This window comes from Rhinolophus sinicus, linkage group LG01 (genome assembly GCF_036562045.2).
Source record: "Rhinolophus sinicus isolate RSC01 linkage group LG01, ASM3656204v1, whole genome shotgun sequence".
In the NCBI taxonomy this organism is placed as follows: Eukaryota; Metazoa; Chordata; class Mammalia; order Chiroptera; family Rhinolophidae; genus Rhinolophus; species Rhinolophus sinicus.
This window is the reverse complement of record NC_133751.1, coordinates 19,698,772-19,705,876: the sequence shown is the minus strand read 5'-3', so window position 1 is coordinate 19,705,876 and position 7,105 is coordinate 19,698,772. Positions and strand designations below refer to the sequence as shown.

Sequence of the window (7,105 nt, the reverse complement as noted above, 5' to 3'; positions counted from 1 at the left end):
TGCTTCCAACACTTAGGTTTCAGCCCTGGTCCCGATACCACTGCATCTGGTAGGTAAAAAGAAAGTTGAGGTGATACGGGAAAGAAAAAGAAAATAATCACACCAGCATCCTCCTTGATTGGGAAGGATTACACTGCCATACCAGCATCCTTCTCCATGCACTGTTCCACAGAGCCACCAGAAAAAACAGAGTGATCTACCTAGTGGAGCCATGTCTTTAAGTGCCGCCATGTTGAATGTGAGCACACGTTCATGAAAGCGGGTAGGCAAGCCCTTGTGCCCCATTTTAGACAATCAATGTTTATGTTGCCAGTTCTAATTCTCTATCAAACCACTATTCTGGGAAAGACAACTCTCTGTTCATTGTTGAACGCCGTGTACTATAAATTTTGTTGCTCAGTCTGAAGAAATATGACTCAGTGATTCAAATTTGTGCAATATCTTTTGTCCTGTCCCTTGACAGTATTCAACATTTGCATCTACAATGAACTAAGCAAAGGCCAGTCCAGAGTCAGTGTCAATTTCTGTGAGGACCTATTGGTAGCCATCTGGGGATACTGGCGTCTACCAGACCTGCCAGTCTTCCCCCTATGGAATCTGTCACTTTGCCATCTACAGTCTCTGTCTTTTTTTGCTGGCGACAGAACAGTTCTTGTGTCTCAGAGGGTGCAATGGGAGTATGTATAGATTCAGCCCATCTCTGCATTGCTGCAACCTTCCCAATATCTACTTATTTCATGGACCCATGTGGCCACCACAAATGAGCACAACACTCATGAATTTCAGTCACCTTCTAATCCTGGAAGGGGATCGTTCTGACAGACATCGGCATGTCCCATTTTAATGCACCCTTGAAATTTCCGTGGTGACTTCCATACGACTATGTTCCACATGGAAATCCCTTTAATAAGCCCATTTTCCACTACCCTTCTGTCTGGCCATATTGCCAGCACCAATGAGTTAGTGAAAACTGAAACATTGTGGCAGGCAGCAAGCAGTTCAGCCCACTGAGCTGATGTGGTTTTACCTTCTTTGATCCAAAAGTGATGGCCTTGCCAACAGGATGCTGTTTGTTCACCTTGGGACTACCATCCATAAACCAAGCGGATCGTTGTTGGTCACTTGGTTGTTGTTTATAGGGTACCATCCAAGGGAAGATAGAATCCAGCAGCCCTTCATACAATTACAAAGTCTGCCCTGGAGGGAAAAAGGCTCCCTACTCCTGGATGTATCTTCCTTGGATTCCCCTAGTATAAACATCGTGTAGATACCATTTTTTGTTTTATTATGGAACTCCTCAGAGCTCTGCCCTTTGCATTAGAACATTTATCTGACATTACCCAAGATGTTATGGGTATTTCAGGTTTCAAGATTATTTTGTGCCCTTCGATTATAAGGACAGTTGTAACAAACATCTGGTAGCAAGCTCATAGCTGCCCTAAAATGGACATACCTGAAGTCCCAGTAGTTATTGCTGGGAGGCACTGTCCGGCTTCTGATATAAGCCCTAGTGTCCAATCCATATACAGAATCTATCCACACCATCACTCCAGCTCTATCCCATTCTATACGGTTTGGGCTTAGGCAAACTCATTGGTTCCCATGTAGCATGTCCAATAAATATCACTGAACGGAAAATTTATATGCCTTAGGATTTATAATACTAGGTAGGAGAAATGCCCTCAGCTGGACACAGTGTCCATCCTAATAATATATTCATGCACAAGAGATGCAGGTACTTCAAATAAAGCCTGTTCAAATATATCAATTATCCTCTAAACTTTCACCTTAATCACATCAACCATTACATTTCTAACCATAGCCTCCATTGGGGCTTCATCATAAGGTTTTGGTTTTATACATACATACATACATACATACATACATACATACATATATGTACATATATATACATATATATACACATATATACACATATATATATATATATATATATATATATATATATATATATATATATATATATAGCAGAACAGGCATTGCCCAGTCAGATATAATACCCATAGATATACTATCCATAGAACATATAGAACATGCAAGTAAAGGAGACATACCGCTTCGCATAAAGTCTGTTTAAATATTCTAATTTTCATGGAAACATGCACCTTAATCCCATCAACCCTACCATTTCTATATTCTCTAAATCTGATTGAAGCCCATAGTAGGGCTTCACCAGTGGGTTTTGGTACCACAGTATATATGGTTCCTATGTCAAGAAATCCCAGAAACTTGTCTACCTCTGAAAATATCTGCTCAGGTACAATAGACTTTGGGTCTCCAGCAGGGTTTTGAGCTGAGGGGCTGGGGTCCTTTTGTCAATCTTTATCTTGATTAATCTGCCCAATTATGGTAACCAGTGTTTCCAAGCCCAATTTCTTGTCAAAATATTTGCCTTCTCATTTTTTACATTACTGCAAATGAGGGCACACAGAGTGCACTTCTTTGGAGCCCTTTAATGTAGGAGATTGTCAGGGGCTTGCATTCCATCTAGTCTTCAATAGTGGCATATTAAGACCTCTGTTTCAACACTGTTGATGTCCATTTTAATCATTCCATTTTTAAATAACTGTCTAAAGATTTCCACACTGCTAGGACAAGTTCCTTGAGTCTCCCCTTTACCTCTCCCTAGTCTCTTGTTAATTAAGCTAATGTTTTTTCAACTTCTGTGAGGCCCATGAGGGGAAGCTGAGACAGCAAATTAGATAAGGCTTCTGAACTGTTGCTCGATTTAATAGCAGTAAGTTTACATGGGGTGCCCTTGCAAAAGGGGTCATATTAATCATAAAATTTGCTAAAACATCGGTAACAGACATATCCAGTGGGGGAATAACTGAAGTATCATAAAACCAGACCCACATGGCTTGCATATGAAGCCTATGAGCTGCTTCATCTGGGTCTTCCACTTGACATTTATAGGGGCAGTTGGACAGCCACCTCCTCAGGGTAAACAGTGCCTACAGTAGTACATCAGCCTGGCCCTTTCCTTGGGAATCACCTGCTGTGTGTCAGGATCATTCCATAGGGAGCTGTGGTCCTGTATCAAGTCAACATGCTCTTCCATACTGCAGCATTTACAAGGGAAGACACTGCCCCTAAATTAGCCCCTCTCATAATCCATTCTACTGAAGATTCTTCTAGAAGCTGATGATACTGATCTACATGATGGTACACCTCCTTCATACCACACCCTCTGGTTTCAGTTTCCGGTTTATGCCTTTCCCTGACACTAACTACCTTTTTGGTGACCAGAGGTATTTGGGTTACTTTCTGTTGTCCTGGCACAATTTATCTTTTTTAGTATCTTTGAGGTTAGTAGCTGAAACTTGGACTAACTGAAATCTGCACTTGATCTGGCAGCAAGGACCAACTCAGTGTTACCTTTCATGTTAGCTCTTAGACAGATACTGATAACCAAGAGACTATGTTTGGCATGCTTTTTATTATCTTTCATTTCCACAGGTATCCAATAAGTCAGATCTACCACCATTTCTAAATTTCCTTGGTAACTTTTATCTTTAGTAACTGGCTGCTGTGCAGCTGAAGTTTTACATCATGAGAGTTCAAGTAACCCTCCAGGGATAGGAGATTCCTCATCCCCCACACTTTGGTTTCTCTTCAAAATCCACATGTTTCTGTGAGCCCTAGCTGTTCTAGCAAATTCAATGTGTTTTGACATTGAAGGAGAGGCTTTTTTTCTTCCTGAAACCAAATATGTGGTATCTTTTCCAACATCACTTCTCTAGTACTGCAAACATTGACTGGGTATCCCACACTTTACATCAGATCTCACAGTTTAAGGGGCTCATTCCCACAAGATTGTCCCGATTTTGGATACTGGTCAGAAGTCCTGGGCTACCTGTACTTCTGTGACTGAGCAACTATAAATCAATGGCTCCTAAGACTCCCTTCCTCTTCAATAATTTGCTAGAATAACTCACACAACTCAGGAAAATTCTTCACATACATTTTGCTGTTTATATATAGAACACAACTCAGGAATAGTCAAAATGAAAGAAATGCATAGGGCAAAATTCAGGGAGGAAGGATCATGGAGCCCCCATGCATTCTCGAGGGGCACCATCCTCCCAGCACTTCTATGTGTTCATGAATGGGAAGCTTTGGAACCCCATCATTTAGGGTTTTCCTATGGAGATTTTATGGGCTGCTGGTGATTAACTTGATTGCTAGACCCTCCCTGTTCCTCAGAAGTTGGGAGATGGGGCTAAAATTCAAAGCTTCTATTCAAGGTGTGATCTTGCTGGCAACCAGCCCCCATCCAGAAGCTATCTAGGGGCCCACTCACCAAGAGTTTCCTCATTCGAACAAAAGGCTGTCTCCAGTATCACTCAGGAAATTCCAAGGTTTTTTGGAACTCTTTTCAGGAGCCAAGAAGGAGGACAAAGGCCAAATATGATACCACAGCTACACACTAACCCATTGAATTAGCTTATAGCAAACAAAATAAAATACTGGGCCATCACTTAATGGACTTACCAGACACACACAAAATATACTGTTATAGCCCCTGGCCAAATACTCACAATTTCTTACCCTCCTGCTTTGTCTTGACCAAACTGTATTCAGGCTTCTTTCTTCTTTCTTCTCTAAATTTTGGCTTGTCCCCAGCCTTGGGCAAGGACAAAGATGCAGAATATGACCCCCACACCTATCAGATTAGCCCCAAATCAGCTGACCCAACAGATAGATTTCCTATTAAATAGCTCCCGTTAAATGCTATTTATTCACTCGCCGTTGCTTGCCTAACTTCTTGTAAATTTCTGCTAAGCTCTGCTTACCTCTCTATATACAAGAAAAGCCTTTTTCTGTTTGATTTTAAAATACTTGCAGATTTCTCAGCTCTGAGTGTTCTCCCTATTGCATTAGTTTTTTTTTTTTTTTTAATAGGCTTTCCTTATGTAAGCCTGGATTTGCTTTTATTTGAAGCAAAGTGTTAATAATTCTATAATTACATCAGCTATCAATATCAGCATCAAGTCTATCCAGACAAAATGAAACCAAGAATTAAACAATATTATCATGGACTTGGACAATACAAGTAGGTAATCTGGATATTTTTGTGAATTTATGAAAGTGCTTTTTAAAAGATACTTTTTATAAGCTGAGTTCTAAAGTGAAAGAAATACAAAAATTCATCAGTTAAAAATTAACATTTGGCTGCATATCAAGGAAAATTTTCTTAGAGTTATAAATTACTTAATTTTTGTGAGCTTTCACTTTAGTAGAATCACATTATTTTCATTTTATTTATATTTCATTTGTTTAAACATAAATAGGCATCTTTAAGAAAAAACTCAGTTTAATTTATATTAGAGAATACAAATATAAATGCTTCACAGTTTTGAGTGTCATCATTGTACAGGGACCATGCTAGTTTTCTCATTCCTATTTTACTATATGTGCTGCCATGCCAGTACCTCTTTCTTTCTTTCTTTCTTTCTTTCTTTCTTTCTTTCTTTCTTTCTTTCTTTCTTTCTTTCTTTCTTTCTCTCTCTCTCTCTCTCTCTCTCTCTCTCTCTCTCTCTCTCTCTCTCTCTCTTTTTCTTTTTTTTAATAGAAGACCATCTGGAATCAATACACCCATGCTTCAAGACCTATATGAGAGGTCTGTAGAGCTCCGGTGGTTCTCCTCTTTAATATGATAATTCTAGGTATTACCCCATATAGCCATCAGATTAGGAATAAATATAGTATTTTAAGAAAGATGAATTTATTGCCACAGAAGGTTTGTGTGATAAAAAAGATGGTGAAAGAAAATGTTGACTTTTTGATGGATTTCAGTTGTGTAAATGGATTTAGCTACTTTACATGAGGCAACAGTCCTCGGCTTACTAAATTAATATAAGTAATTTTATTACTTGAAAATTCAGTATATCAACTAAACAAATATATTTTCTGATAATGAATGTTTAACGACAACATTGAATTTTAGAAGTCTTGGAAATGCAAATACAATGAAAAGAAAAAAAATACTTTCAGTTACTTTTTCTATTGTTTTGTTTTTATTAGCCTTTTTCTTAATGTTCCACTAGATGATAAATCTATATTATTATTTTGTGACTTAGTATAATCTTTATGTACATAGGGGAGCAAAATTTTGCCAATCCAAAATGTGTCTCTTTGGCATGAAGATGATTTTAGGATGATTATTTTGAAGAATCGAAAGACTCAGGATTTTTTTTTTACTTTACCTCCCCCTTTTACTTCCTAAAATAATTTAGTTAGGGAGCCTGTACCAGGAAGAGAGTTATTACCAAAGATGACTTCTTTTACATCAGACAGTCTTCTTTGCATGATATGGCACACATTTGTTTATCAAACATTTACTCTTCTCATCTCCCTGTGAACTGTCTTTCTCTCCTTTGAAAAGTCAAATCCCTACCCTCTTCTTCTTAGCCCAGGAAGACACATCTTATAACCCTACATATAACCCATTAGACAATATAACCCATTGTCTAACTGTATGTGGGCCTCATATATTTATAGAGCGCCTATTCCTAGGAAGTTAAATTTTGTATTTCTCCTATTAATCTGTCTTATATTAATTTAATTATTATACCAGCCAAAGAACCTAGAAGATTAGAAGGAAACTTTTTCTTCCCTGACAAGTATTATTTGTATCAAACCAATAATTTTATAATAATAACAGAAAAAAAACCCAGAGTCCATTGCTAATGGACAAATAATTAGAAAAACAATATTACATTCATTCATGGGTCTTTGATTTCAATGCATAGCTAAATAGGAAGCATGAAGAAAGACACTAGAAAAATGTTTTACAAAGTTTACAAGTGATCAGTTAGTATAATCCCAGTATAAAACAAATGCACCAAATTGCGTGAATATTTCTCAAATGACATGCTAGTAATTTTCTCACTTTCTCTAAATGGCTTTATGTCATGTGGAACTATTCCAACTCATTTACATCCATGACTTCATCACTGGTAATGATTTACATATTGCTTAATCAAATATTTATTTTCTTTTGAAAGTATGGCCAGAAATAAGTTTAAATATTTGTCTCATAGTTTATTTTCTTATATTTCAAAAGAACACTTGACAAAAA

The 7,105-nt window shown here is 37.7% G+C and overlaps 1 pseudogene; it reads right to left on the bottom strand.

The window, feature by feature from the left end:
* Positions 1–5,356: 5,356 nt before the first annotated feature.
* LOC141568053 (U6 spliceosomal RNA) lies at positions 5,357–5,456 on the bottom strand (annotated as a pseudogene).
* Between the last annotated feature and the right edge of the window lie 1,649 nt (positions 5,457–7,105).